General features: G+C 41.9%; 1 protein-coding gene across 3 annotated transcripts in view; it reads right to left on the bottom strand.

Moving 5' to 3' along the window:
• Window positions 1–15,167, bottom strand: part of LOC109998370 (uncharacterized) — a 194,860-nt gene that overhangs the window by 136,237 nt on the left and 43,456 nt on the right. For 2 of the 3 annotated variants that reach the window (XM_020653175.2, XM_065953754.1), the window contains exon 2: window positions 11,231–11,315. The exons of the other annotated variant lie outside the window; for it this stretch is intronic. The gene's annotated coding sequence lies outside the window, so the exon portion shown is untranslated. The remainder of the gene's footprint in view (window positions 1–11,230; window positions 11,316–15,167) is intronic. 3 annotated transcript variants of the gene reach the window in all.

Genomic DNA, 15,167 nt, shown 5'->3' on the forward strand with positions numbered 1-15,167 from the left:
GAATCACCTGTGAGGAACTTTTGATCTGCGTTGATTTTGGCGCCCCCTGGGGACAATTCAGAACCCTTCGGCTGTGCTGTTTTGTCCTGTACTTGTGTATTAAATCTTTTCTTGTTGTTTTTTTAACAGTCATACATGTCACTCACTGGATCTTTTCTGTGGAAAACGTAAATGTCTGCAGGGTCCTGTAACTCAATTTGACACCTACCTGGTGGCAGTGTATACAGGCATTTAAAAATTATGTTTTTGAAATGATCAGTCTTGACGCTGAAGGTCTTGTTTGCGTTTGTAGGTAGTACAGAGGTATCAGTGATAATCTCAGTCTTTTTCATAACCAGTTAAAAACCACTAACAGGAGCTTTAACTAACTTAAGTAAACTCTGGTCTCCTGTCTGAACGCTATGTGTTGAATTGATTCATCCCTGATCCTAAACCACTTTCTTAGGTTGTTTATTTTGGGGCTATGGTGCCTTTCTTTATTGGACAGTGGATGGAGTTAGAAGCAGGAATGACAGAGTCAGGTATGACATGAGAGAAAGGAGTCACAGGATGGAGTTGAACCCAAGCAGCCTGCTTGGAGGAGATCAAAAGAAGTATTTTGTGAGGCACAACCTGTTATCTAAACATTTTTATTCAAAAACCACTTCTGTCAGATCCGGGATCGTTATAAACTCACAGTGAGCCGGAGCACCTGGCTCCAAGTCCACCACAAACCTAAGCTCCCCTGCTGCTGTTTTATCTCATGCTACAGAATATAAACTGAGAGAGGTGCCATAAAGATCAAATAAATCCTGACAGGAGACAGTCCGGAGAATCACAATGCCAGGAGACGTGCCAGTAGGTCATGACTGGGACAACATTTGTGGCCCATATTTTACTGCCTTGGCGAGGGTTCAACTAGTTCTCAGGCTGATTTGTCTGGTCGTAAGGTAAAGGGCTGGATAACAGTGAGTTGATATCCCAACAGTATCAGCGATGAACGCCTGTGGTTTACTGCTAAACTGCTCATCACTCAGGCCTTTTAAAAACTGTCAATTATGCATGAGTAGCAGAGTTTATGCATTATTTGTAAAAAGGCGGAAATTAAAACCATAGGAGGATTTGCTTTGATGAATAATATACAGAAAACCAGTTTGTTTTGCTCTAAATTATCCCTTAAATAGCGCCTTAAGCATGGCAATCAAACTGATATCAGATGTTAAATATAGCTGTTTAAAAAGACTGACAACCATAAACAACATCCACACATATATTAGTTTTGACAGTATATCACAAGGATTAAGCAATCAGCAACAAAAAGTCAATCAATAGATAAACTGTTCTAAGAGTCAAATGTCAAACAGGGTATATACAGCAACAAAGCCCCTCAAAGAAAATCCATTCAGTATGCCAATATGGTCCTGATCCAAAACCAGAACGGACATCCACCAGAAACGTCACATTTTTCCTGTTTCTGAGTAGTAGGCATAAACAACTCGAGAAAAAAAGCTTCATTTCGAGAATATGTGGCGGATGGGATAGAGCATTAAACTTACTAAAAGTTGCTGAATTCAGCCGACCAGTGGCAAAGTCTAAATCACAGAACAGTATGCTCTAAACTTTTCCATTTTCTCACAAACTTTGTGGTTGTATTGTTAGTCCTCCAATTCCAATCCAACATTTTCCCTCCTGATTCCTGATATCTCAGAGTATCTAAGATAAGATCACGTTCCGGTGGTTTCTAAATTGTTTTTCCCAATTACCTTGTGCTGACAACCAGAAACATTTTTCTGAGCAAATGTACTTTTCAGACATTGTACAGGAAAGTATTTTCTTGGAGACAGGGTTGAACATTTAATATCTGTGTCACTCCATGTTTATACATTTTAGAAATGTTTCATATGTGTAGGTCAGTTTTTTGTTTTCTTTTTACTTTTTTGTCCATGTTTTATACATTATACGGTTGTGATACAGTATTAAAGACAAAAAAGTAAGATTTATTATTGATAGTAGTTTGACTATCAGTTACAAGCACAGACTTTACAAGATTTTTAGTAACTTAAGAAAACCAGAGAAAAGACTCTTGAATCCTTAAATTTAAAAAAGCAGGAGTATGGCCTGTTAATGCTTGACGGTGTGTTATATAGTCATTCAATCAATTATAACATTAGTCAACTGTAAACACTCCTGACATCTTTCCATCTCTCAGCCTCCACGCTCTTTCTCCGCTTGAAAGTTTACTGAGCTGATCAGCGTCAGTGATCTTCATGCTCAAAGGTCAGGAGATGTTCTTGTGTCAGGCAGCTCATCCGGTTCCAGACAAAGTCTTTCTGTGTAAGAGCTCCGACTGCAGTTTTCTGAATGGTGAGTCATCAGCTGCCAAAGCAGTTACCAAAATTACACCTGATGCCTATCAAGCCTGTCTCTCTCCCTCTTCCGCCTGACTGCGAGAGCAACATCAAAAAGCTATGTGATCCTTTCAACACACTGCCTGACATTTCAGCTAAAGTCCTCGGGATTTGCAGATGGACTTTGTCTCTACGAAGCTGAGGGTGAGTGTGTGAAAAGCGTGTTTAAGGTGTACAGAGATGTGTGAAAGATAGAGAGAAAAGACAGAATGTTTCATGCGAGCAGTACAAGAAAATTGGAAGAAAACTACTGTATATTATCTTTTTAGCACTGGTTCAGCATACTCTCCCCTGTCATAAGTAAGCCTCAAAGAACCAGAAATCATATGAATAAGTTTGACCTTTTTTGGAAAGAAGGTGCTCCGCTGAAACGCATTTGTCTGGTTCAATTCATCAAACCTTTACTTCCACTTGTGCTGTTTACCTTTCAAGGGTGTTCTTTTCAAGACGCACTGAGGTCGGACAGGAGGCAGCTGTAGAGGACGCGGGGAGGTGGGAGAGGGTCGTATCAGAGATATATAAACAGAACAAACCCAAGGTTGACGCGATTATTTGTGATGCATTGCCAAGGAGGAGATGGCACTTTGTAGAAAACATCCATTGGCCAAGAAGTAGAGTGAATAATGACACTCAATATCCCAACATAATCTGCCTGATTCTCACATCAATTTCGTTATAGGATCTTTTTCATGTCGTTCTCACATCCAGGCATTCAGAGAGGGAAAATAGCGTACTTACTTTTAACAGCTGTCTGATGGAATCAATCAGACGCTGCTGAGTACCCAAAACTTTCTCTGAATGTGATCTCTACAGGTGTTCAGGGTAGCTGTTTCCAATTCTACTATTTCCTTCAGGGCCGAATTGGAAAATTGGTGGGTAATATTTTGATGATGAGAGGGATTTTTTTTTGTTTCTTACAGCAACTGTGGCATGACTGTACATTGGAGGTTTGGTTGTTTAGTTTACCTCTCATGGTACAACCTAAATGGGGAAATCTTTACTTACAGATAATTCATAAAGTGCAGTTTCTATATGCACAGTATCCTGAGTGGTTTCGCGTAGGGCTGACTACCAGCCTCTGCAAACACGAATAAAGTCTATGTTGAGAGCAAAAGGGTATAAACATGATCTGCTTTAAATCATTTCTTGATCTCATTGGCAATCATCTAGCAACAATGTAGTTCAAATTAATGTCTATAAACAGAAATCAAAATGCAAGTTCAGCTTACAATCCACTCTCAAACGTAGTTTCTCAAATTTGACTCCATTCTCACTTCTTAAGTTTCTAGTAAGACAGTGAACTATGGCAACACATGGTCGGCTGGCCCTTTTTACTAACCGTTGGCTTCACCAGAATCACCAAAAAGTTGTCCGTCGCTTCTGGAGGCTATGTCATCAGACGAGAGGTTATGGGTTCTGAGATTGCTAAGAGTATTAGGATTCATTGACCAAGATCAATGTGTAGATTCAATGATTAATGAATTCATTATCACTAAATGTCAAAATGTATATTTAAGACATCAGTCCATATCAGCATCTTTAGCCTATGACTCTATTTTGAAATCCCCATGGTACTTTACCAAGTAAAGGGAAGTGACTTTTCCCTAGAGTGACCAGGAGCCAACAGGCCAAAAGTGGGATAAAGAGTATGTATGTGCAGGACACTGTGGGACATGCAAGGGAGTTGGGTATAGATTTGTCCAAACAACCCTATAAAACACTTCTATTAGCCCACACAGGATTAGCTAATAAACAGTGCAGTGGCTATGGGTTTCGAGTCCAACTGCATCCTGGTAGCTTTTGTCTTTGTTTCGTGGTGGTGGGGCGTAACGTAGGCAACAAGGATGGTGACAGGTTTACAAGCGCTTGACCCCATGCGTGGGCTGATTGATTGACATCTTAAACAGGCCAAGGTTATAGCCTTATCTTGCTCTCTACACAGCCATTGGATAAAAGCCAGAATTTAGAAAGCCAACTGTCCAGCACCTTGGAAAACTAGAGCCAAACAATTGTGGGACACAGGACAATTGATGAAGACGCAGTGCAGTCCCGCACAAAGCAAGACACCTGGTCACCCTGCTGTTCTCGTAGTGTTTGGACGGCATTAAATGGACCTATGATACCATCTTGTTTCCATTGCAGCCCCCTTGAATTGAAATGAATACAAGTGTATGGATTCAGACTCTATCTCAATAAAATAGTCACCTTAAGTACTGATTTGATATCTTACCTTAATGAAACATGCAATTTACACATTTAGGATTTATATTGGATTTTTAGTAGATTTTTGTAGATTGGGTATATGCTTTAATTGACCACAAACATAAAACATATTTTGAGCTCTTTTAAGCCGCAAAAACAGATCTAACAAAAAGTTGCATACCAGACATTGTGAATCATCAACCTCTGTCTTCTGCCTCCACAACTTTCCAACAACTGAGTCTGGGTGGATAACATCAAACTGTTTCATATCTTTCAGAAAACATCAAAAAACTTTATGACTTTCAGACAACAAAAGTCCTACAAAGCTGCCTCCTCACACACACACTGGTCAGGGACACAAAGAACACAGACCTTGAACTTCTTTGTTGAACAAGTTTTTTAATTCTTTGCACATCTTCATCCCTCACCTTTAGTTTGAACAACTAAGTATAACATGAGGACTTTTTAGAGGGCATTCATCTCCCCGTGCGTTAGCTTCATTATCCAACTCCTTTCATTAAAGGCTTTTTCTAAACCTGAAGGTATAGCTTTGCAAAAAAGGCCAATACACAATTGAACCTTTATGGTCTAAAAGCACTCGGTCAGAACTGCAGTAAGTCAAGCATAGCATACCCCAGCCTTTAGGGGTGCTTTTTGAGCAATATGCTGACATCAGCATGGCACCATGTTCTCAATAACTCTGCTAGCATGGTTACTTTACAGTTATTAATACATATCATGATAGATATTTGGGTTTATCGTATCAGATTCACAACATTTCGTGAGTAGCACATCATATAGCTGATGGTGATTGGAATAAGTCCAAAATCAAGGTGATATGCAAATTATCTAGGCCTATCTGTTAATACGATTCATCATTTGGAAAACTAGGACGTTTGAACAAAGTTTAAAGGGAGGTTAACACAAATTATAAAATGTCAGAATTTTAATGGTCCTTGAGAGAAATGTCATGAGACCTTTTAAAGAACTGGGAAAATGTTGGCCATGGTTTATGCAAATGTGTGGATGTTTGACTTAATGATTGAAAATGTTATCCTGCTCGTAGTGCTATAAGAAAACTCATCAAAGTCATTAGGCATCCTCTGGCTGCAAGAAATGTCCATACAAAGTTTGGCAGGGTTTCACCACAAATAAGTGGACAGAGTCTTTGCTTGCAGAACAGCCGTCTGAATACTTGAGCAGCTGTATTTGCCATTACTGGAGACCAACTGCTAGCATGCGTTGGTTGTATTTGAAGACACTTCTTCCTTTGAACTAAGTCTACTTTTTAATTACACCAATGCCCAGCCTTATATATGAGGATATTTAGCAGAACCATCCACACTGGGAGTTTAAAACACATAAGGAGCTGCAGAATTGGAGAGGCATCTAATTTCTTTTTTATAATGAAACTGTTAAAATGAAGAAAATACTCAAACGAATCAATGATTACATTTCTTACTGCTCAAAGAGGAAGATGAGGAGTCCTAAATAGACTTTGCTTAAAACTAAGCAGTCCTAATCCAAAATGATTTGGAAAAATCAATATAATTAATTGATTAAATCATAATTGTCACTTATGTCCCATGGTTCCCATTTCAGATCCCCTGGAGGTCTCTGGCCTTGTCTTGCCATTACCGCTTTTTCACCAAATCAAAAATGGAACACCATTCTCTGTTTGCTCACATCTATTCAGCACTGACTCGTTATCAGTGTTTTGTCAGAACCATCTATCCCAAGGATGTTGTTGTGTCCTGCTGCCTTATCGTAGCCGACTGCCTTCACGCCTCCGCTGCGTTGCTTCAGCGTTGTGTGAACACGTGGGCCTGGAAGCCTGAACTGCCACGGCTCTTAATCCCCCCTCGTCGGAGTCACAGAGCCCCAGCTTTATTAGCATATATCCCCCCTCCCCTCTTTGTGTGGCTTTAATGTTCTCTGAGTCTTCTCCTGCTCCTGCACCATATCTGACAGCACATTTCTGTAATTCTAATGACACTGCCCCAATCTCCCATTCATTTCGCCTTTGTCTCTCTCTATTTGGGTCAGTTTGTAGTTTTGTTTACTCTCCAGCGGCTCAGGGAGGCAGAGGCAGATCGCGGTATGTTTAAGTCACTATCTCTGGCAGGTTATAGCATGGGGCCACCTTGGGTGAGGATGGGATAAAGGATGTGGAAATTAAAACTGAGTGCTTTGTGCAGCAAGTTGTTGTGCAATATCCAGGGAAGCATTGGCTGTGCAGACATTGTTTCCTTTCCAGCAGGGAAGTCTGCTGAAATGACAGCAATGCTATGTGGGCAAGTTCACAATTCTCACTTATCTTTAAACTTTCCTGGAAAATAGGTAGAAGCATTTTTTTTATTGGGACCTTCCTCCATGCTAGTTCAAAGAAGTACAACAAAGCTGTGGATGTATGTTGAAGGATGGTTACTCAAGCTGTGTTTGCCAGTCTCAGTGGTGTGTTGCAGGGCGATGCACAACAAGATCAAAGTTTGACAGTGTTACATTTTCTTATTATTATTTCCTGCAGGGTGCATTCATGCTGTGCCATGTTTGGGATGTTCCGGCATCTCTCCAACACTGGAACTATGAATTCTGTGTAAGACGTGGGGGGCTAGCAGCAGAAATCTCCTTTAAAAACAGTCATGATCGATCCCAGCAACCAATAAGAAACAGATCTGGGATTCTCTCGACGTCGTCCAAGGTCAACTCTTCATCAGATAAGGTGCGGTAATGATCGCACCTCCAGCGTGTAGAGGGTACCAAGGTGGGAGCAGAGGTCACCTCACAACCTGTCCCCTGCAGACCTTTTTTTTTTTTCTCCAGCGTCAGGGGGACGGAGATAGCAGCCATCAGATAGAGAAGACCGCAGGGGAACGAACCCTCTCCACCCTCCTCCGCCCTTTGCCTTTGTCTCTAATATGGAGCAGCGATGGCAGAGGCCGCAGCGTTTAGAAAAGCCCTGTGTTTCTACTATAAAAACCACATCTATGGCCATGGAGAAGCTTACACTGTAATCCTGCATGACGGATTGAGTCTGCCACTGCAGCACTCTCCCTCTCTTTTTTCTTTCCCTCCTCGTTTCTTCCAAAAACTTCCATGGAAGCAGGCATGAGCTCGATGTATGGACATACACAGCCATACACATATCAGCGTCATCTGAGGCGTATAAGTTCACATACTGCACATATGCGCTCTTTCACACTCTTTTCATCAATCCTTTTTTCCATAAAAAATGTAGAGCATACTATAGCTGCAGAAAATGTTGCACTAACAGTCGAGGGAGTGAACAATTCAGTGTCAATGGCGGGGAATGGAAAATAGGTTTCCTTGCCTTCTTGCAAGTGAAAGAACAGAATGTAAAAGATACCGTCACACAGTCTCGCACAGTACAAGAGAATGAATCCCATTGGGAAGTCTCAGTGAAAGCCAGAGCTGCAGAGGTATATAGATGACCTGGATTTTGAATCTGCGCTCCCATGGCATGGATTACTGAGCACGGGTGGAAACGGCCTCTAATATAAAGGACTTTTATATGCTCACGGATCACTACTATTAGGAACCCTCTGAGCCTGATTTGCACCCATCCTTATCTATCCATCCTCTTGTCACTCCAGCGTTTTGTCTCTGTCTTTCTTCCCTGCACATCCATGCTTTATGTTGTTTTTTTTTAACTACTTCTCTTTTGTAACCTCTCTCTCTGTCTTTCTCTCTCTGTCTCTCTCTCTCTCTCTCTCTCTCTCTCTCTCGCTCTCTCTGTGGGTATTAGGCATTCAAAGATCTTTCTGTGCCATGCAGTTGAAGTTATCACCCCATCTCTCTCCCTCTCTCACTCAATCTCTCTAATCTTCCTTAATCTTCCAGCCCAGAGTGAAGTGAGAATTAGTTTCTCACTCTCCCTCATCAATCTCTCGCACCTCCCCTTCTTCTTCTTCTTCTTCTACTCCGCTCTGCCTCCTTTCTTTCTCCTCTCTCTCTCGTTTTCTCTCTTTGCCACTTTGCTCTCCTCTGGATCATCCTCACCAGCTGCTTTCTTAATCCTCCTTCTTGCTCAGTTTGTCTCCCCTCTTCTCCCTTGCCTCTGCTCTCATTCTGCTTCATGTCATCAACAAAACCACAGAGGTCATTTCTGCTTCAACCTCGCATGTCTCTCTCTCTTTCCCTTTACCTCTCTTCCCATTTCCACCTCCTTGCCCTTAGTTTTTTTTCCTCGCTCTCTCTTCAAGAGGCTCTCGGGACTTTTGCATTCAACCCCAGCCTGTTAACCCTGAGCCGGGTCCTTACCTGCTCACTGTCCATTGCGACACACACTCTCAGGGAGAGCTGATGTTAACACCCACTATTCAACACTTCCCTAGCATAAAAAACAGTTGAACTCAAAGCAAGATTCAATCTTTAATAACCTCAAAATTGTGTGCGACTGTAACACTCACACACACACATTTATTGCATGTTCGGATGTGTCCCATTTTTCAAAAGCAGGATTTCGCAGGATTTGGATTTTGATGAGTTTTTCGCAGATTGTTCTCAATTGCACCCAGACTCCCCCTCAAGACTTCAGAGAGAACAAAGCACTTCACAACCACCAACAGAGGTGAAAAGTGTACACAGTTGGCTTACTACAGCCTCACAGAGAGGATTTAACAAAAAAACTGCAAAGTGAAAGGCCAGGAGTGGAAATTGTCCCCTTCAGCACATTATCTAACAAGTCCATAGATCAACCTTTTCACTTAGGATGAGGGAAAAAAAATCTATAAATGAAAGTCACGCCATAATTTGGTGTGTCTATTTGTATCAATACACAAACGCCAAGAATCAAAGTTCGACTGTATGAAATATCAAATTGTAAAAGGACTGAACTTATTTGTCACTTTGATAATCTTTGGACCAATCAAAAGTGCTTTTACAGAACAGGTGGTATTCACTTATTTAAACAGAGCTCAACAGTGACCGCCCACTTTTTTGGCTGCTTTGGTTACAGAGGTAAATTTCCTCATTTAAATCCTCCATTGACATCCCATAAAATCCTCATATCAAGAGATTGAAGCCTGGAACCAAGACAACCAGCTACCCTCAATACTCATGACTCTAGTACATTTGATTTGGCGCAAAAACTGCAAAAAACTGAGAAAAAGGCAAAGGTACAAGACTGTGCACAACGTTTTCTCCGGAGTCAAGGAAGTACAGATCCCACAAACCATTGCAAATGACAGCTTCTTCTTAAATGTGTTGCTTTAGTGGTAATACTGTTAATACACAAGTGTTGTAATATCTATATTTCTATATGCTGTGCCGATGCTATTAGTTGAAATAAGTGTGAAAGGAAGATGCTAGGTTTTTCACACATTCACACGCCCCATTTTGTTTCAGTGTCTGTCCATTGAAACATTAAACTGCAAGGAGTTACTCCCCCCCCCCCAACAAGCTGGTTTTCCAAGTAAAAAATCTGCTGTCTCTTTTTTAACAAATTTTTCCAAGATCATTTCAGGATAGCCTAAATCTGACACACACTCCCTCCCCTCACAGCAGAAGATGTTCCCCTGTCAGAGAGAGAATGCTATCTACGCTGCGTGTTATTGGATGTATTCGCAATATAAACAAAGAAGTTATGAGAACGTCTGGGTGAGCAGAACAGAGCATGAAGCAGTTTCATTATGTGCACTAAGATTGAATCAGACATGCAGTGGTCTTAGGATATAGCCTACGTCATGACCCCTGCCCACTCGCTTGTGGGGAATTTTCATTAACAGCTGCATTCAAACATCAGCTTATCCTGACTTCTTGTGGACATTTGACTAGTGGGCTGGCTGGAACAAGTCTAAAAGATGGGCTGTTTGCGTTGACACATGCAGCTCACTTGGTGTTTTTTCTGGCATGAAGTGAAAGAGCTTTTATATGATGAAACATGTTGACAGTGAAAACCTTTGGGGATGTAATTGTTAAAACACGGGGTATTTAGCAGTGGATCAGAAAAAATACTCAGCACATCACTAAATCTTTTAAGATGAGATTACATCGTATTGTTCGGCCCCTGGCGACTCCTAACCTTCCATTCCCGACTTACTTGTCTGCTTCAATGTGCCACATCCTAATCATGCTATGATTAAAAACACATTACTCACAACTCTCATTTTTCAACTTGCGTGTGTGTGCGTGTGTGCGTGTGTGTGTGTGTGTGTGTGTGCGTGTGTGTGTGTGTGTGTGTGTGTGTGTGTGTGTGTGTGTGTGTGTGTGGAGAGGGAGAGACACTCAATTTGTCCAACAATCACCTGATGTTATTTTCAACTTCAATCCCCCAGTGGTATATTTGAAAGAAAAAGCAGAGACAGAGCTCGCAGCGACAAAAGCAATGCAGGAGAAGCCACAGGTATAATTATGTACGCTTTCCAAAATCTCAATATGATGTTATTTTTTCCTCCAAGTTGCCAATAAAAGTCATGTTGTGACTAAAAAAGCTCCTCCACTTAATTAGCGAAACGCACGGGCCACAAGTACTACACAGGGAAAACAAGCTCCCTGCGCAGTAACACTTCTCCTGTTGGACTGTCTCTGCAGCGCTGCCTCCTTACATTCAACAAGAATAGAGCAAGTATTTGCAAAGCTACAAGGATGACTAACTCAGTCAGTTTTAAAGCACCACGCACCTTCACTTTGAATCCCACTCCGATTGGACTTGTGTACATGAGCCGCGTGCCACACAAGAGTTCTCCCATTTACATTTCACAGTCCCTGTGGGTGGAGAAGGACAAATGAATATTAATTCCACTATTTCTCATTATCAGGGAGGCATAATCATGATGAATGTTATCCTGTTCAGAATGAGCCTTTAGGAGAGAGAAAAAAAAAAACTAAAAGCTGGCTGGAAATATTGCCTATCAGGAAATTAGTCAAAGTAGAGGGGGAAAAAAGGCATGGCTAAAAAGTGCTGTTGAAATAACATTTAATCCTGTACTGAGCTGCTGCATCCTCACAGTAACAGCCTCACAAATCCACATGATCCCCTTTGTATTGTTTTTGTTGTTTTCCTCTCTGTAGTGTGTAAATAAGAAATTCAACACAAAGGGGGACTGATGCTTATTTGTTTCGGACAAATTCAAGTGTTGGCCTTATAATGTGGCTGCTTGAATGGCATAGACTGTATGAAACATGGACATAGACTCAGCGATGTCACACCTTGGTTTCTGAAGAGGCATTTGACAGGCTGATGACTGCAACTCATTTCTGGCTAATCAAGAAGCAGGCAAGGAGGTGGATTTGAGGCCGGTCAAATGAGTATGTTGGTTTCTGAAACACGTCCATCTAGCACCAAATTCTACAATACAGTTTAAGGTCAATGGGATTTAACTAAAGTGAAGCCGAACCTCCTGGCATACAGTTTACAAAGCACCTGCCTGTAAGGGTGCACTCAAACGAGGCTATCTGTACCGTGCCCAAGCACGCTTCAACCCCAAAGTCCAGATCGTTTGACTAGTGTGAGTGCTACAGTACGTACCATGCATGGTACCCCTCCTTGGCCCTGACGCAGATATAAGAGGAGGGCTTCGGCACGGTAAAGTTGTTCATGCATAAGCACACGCATGGGCACGCAACATGGACATGAAGTATAATAGATCCCCCCCACCTTTGAATCTCGAGAAACCCAGAGTGTTATGGTAGTTTCTGACCAAAATGACTCAAAATAAGCCACAAACAACTGAACATGGGGTGATTTTTTATATTACTTAACACTTCAGAATATATTAAGCCTTTAATTCAAAAAGAATTACCAAAGAGCGACTGAAATGTAAGGAACAGGTCCCATTGGGTGCTTTAATTGTGATTCTTTTGAATGACTTTTTTGATTGTGGTTTGTTTTGACTGATTTTTGCTGTTTAAATTGTTGTTTTGTGTCTTTTTAATGTATTTTGTATAATGTTTGTATGTATGGCTGCTTATTGTTTGTTGGGAATTGTGTTAACTGTGCTGCTGCCTTTCTTGGCCAGGAAAGGGAGATTTAAAAAACTGGCTATAGCTTGAATGACAGGTAGGTGTTGCTGGCTGTCTGCTAAGAGTCACCCCACTTGACCTCTGGACCGTGCGCCAGCTTTACATGGAGGGATTTCTAGATAAGTGTCGGCACTCTGCAGGTATCTGTGTACATCCTCATTATACCTGCACTGTTTGTTTGTCAAGTTCCTCTAATGTCATGATTTATTTTTGGAGGCTTAGTGCATTGGACTCAGGATTGTTCTTATAAGTAATAATCCCACTTGCATATTCCAACCACCATACAATAAAAACACATCTCTCTGGACTTCAGATAGATATTCAAAGTCCCTCTTTGCTATAAATTGTCCACATTGACCTTAATGCACGATGCGACTTGCTAAAAATGTATCTCTAAGTTTGTGTGCTCAATCTGCTGTGTTCAAAAACATGCTTAATGTTCGATAGAAGAGAAACCTTGAGCAAAGCAAAGGAGCTCACGAGAGTGGGAGTCAGATAAAAGCATTAATGCATAGAGAAGATTAGCAGAGAGTGGGATAAACAAATAAGGAGAGCACGCATGAGAAGAGAAGCAACAAAGTTAAAAAGATAAAGTGCAGGGATGAGGGGAGAGATTGGCATTTCTGCCTCCACCTCTTTCCTGTCCTTTGTGGGGGGGGGGGGGTAGAAACGGAAAGAAGTGAGAGGGAAATGAGCTAAGTTTAGGAGCGAGAAAGATGGATGAGAGATGTGAAGCACACTGAGCTAAACTGAATAAGGGCTGATTACAGCGTAGATGAATGCTGGGTCAGGTTGTTGCCTTAATCAGGAGTGGATTTGTCGGCTGCAGGGCGTGTATTAATACAGTGCAGCTTGAGGTTTAAGCTCTGGATGGTCTGTGCCGGTAAAAAAAAAAAAAAGATGAGAAGGGAGGTACTATTCATTAGCATGCATGCAACAAGGCATGAGAAATCACATTAATCGTAGGGAATCCTAATGAAGGTGATTGGCGTAATCACAGCAACAAGAGCATAAAGCGTGTGACAACGGGAGGTCATCTGGCCATTTCTCTGGTTATTATTATTTCCTTTTTTATTTCCACCCCTGCTGGTGTGAATCCATGAAAAATATGTCATGTACTTTGTCTCCCATTTTGCTGCTGATGATCACAAGATCATTAATCCTGGTGATTTGCAAATATTGAGCCCATATCCTAATTAGCCCCTCTTTATCATGTCTATTTTTCCAAGTCATATTTGAAGCTATGATGACGATGTTAACAGCCAATTTCATCAGATCACTGCTGCTCTCCAGGTGGTACCATGTTCCAATCGTCTTTTGATCTCAAAACTGGAGCCGTTCTATGATTCTGCAACGGGTTTGTGCTCGCACCACAATAACAAATAGACTGCAGGTTGCAGTCCCGGCGGTATGTTGGTGCTGTATCCACAATCAAGGCAATTAACCTGTATACGTCTGCAGGGATCTCCAGCTGTGGGGGAGCCGGAGTTTAACACTGTAACCTACCAAAGTCTAGCTGGTAGAGGGCATCTGTTCAGCAAATCAGCAAAGCTACAGTATGTAATCACGTTTCACACCACGCTAATCACTTCAGCCTAATTTATCACCGCTATGAAAACAATCTGCGGCGCTATTAGGAAAGAGCAGACGAGGAGGAGGAGGCAGGGGAATGGAGGAAACGGAGGGACAGAGTGAGGGGGAGGAGACGCTGCGAGGGCCGGGAGACAGAGACAGAAAAGAAAAGGGAAAATGGAGAAAGCAACATGTCCAAAAAGGGCTCTGATTTGTCTAAAGCTCTCTAATTCAATCTTGGAAATCCGACGCAGTGACTGAGCCGTCCCCCTTTGCCCTCCCTCCCCCCTCCTCCTCTCCTCCTGCTCCCACACCCAGGCCTCATCTTCAGAGCTCTAAGAGTCCCTAATCCGGCTTCTGATAGCGAGGAGGGAGACATCAACACCATACAGGGGTGGAGAGGGAGCACGATGAGTGGCAGAAGATGGAAGGCTGCAGAACAGAAGGAGGGGGAGGGGAGGCAGGGAGATGGAAAGACGAGGGAGAATAACACAGGATTGTGTGGCAATTGAACTCAGTCTGTTGGTCGCATCAAATTCCTCTTTAATTAAAAGTCTAAATCCTCCTCACTTTAAAGCCCCTTCTTTATAATTACCACTCTGATCTCCCCCCCTCCTCCTCATCTTCTCACTCCAAAGCAAAACAATTAAAAACTTTTGCGATTTTTACTTCAAAACCCATTAATTAAAAATGGCCAATGAACAATGGTGCAATATTGAAGCAGACCCCCACTTTGCTCATTAGCCGCCGGTTAATTGATCCTAACAGCAATGTTTACCAAAGGGACGCTTAAGACGAAAACATTATCACTTTACCTCGTCTAATTGCCGTCTTTAAAGGAGGGGGGTGCCGGGGGGGGGAATATCTGGATGTTTTGAGATCACAGGAAAGTGGATCTCCTCTGTGGTTTCATCTCAGGGGGGTTTGCAGTCGTTTTATAGCTCTTATAAAAGGTTATGGGATATTCCATATAACACACCTAAACAATTTAGCTACAGAATTAAACATGGCACAGGAAAAGCT

The sequence above is a fragment of the Labrus bergylta genome, chromosome 4 (genome assembly GCF_963930695.1).
Source record: "Labrus bergylta chromosome 4, fLabBer1.1, whole genome shotgun sequence".
In the NCBI taxonomy this organism is placed as follows: domain Eukaryota; kingdom Metazoa; phylum Chordata; class Actinopteri; order Labriformes; family Labridae; genus Labrus; species Labrus bergylta.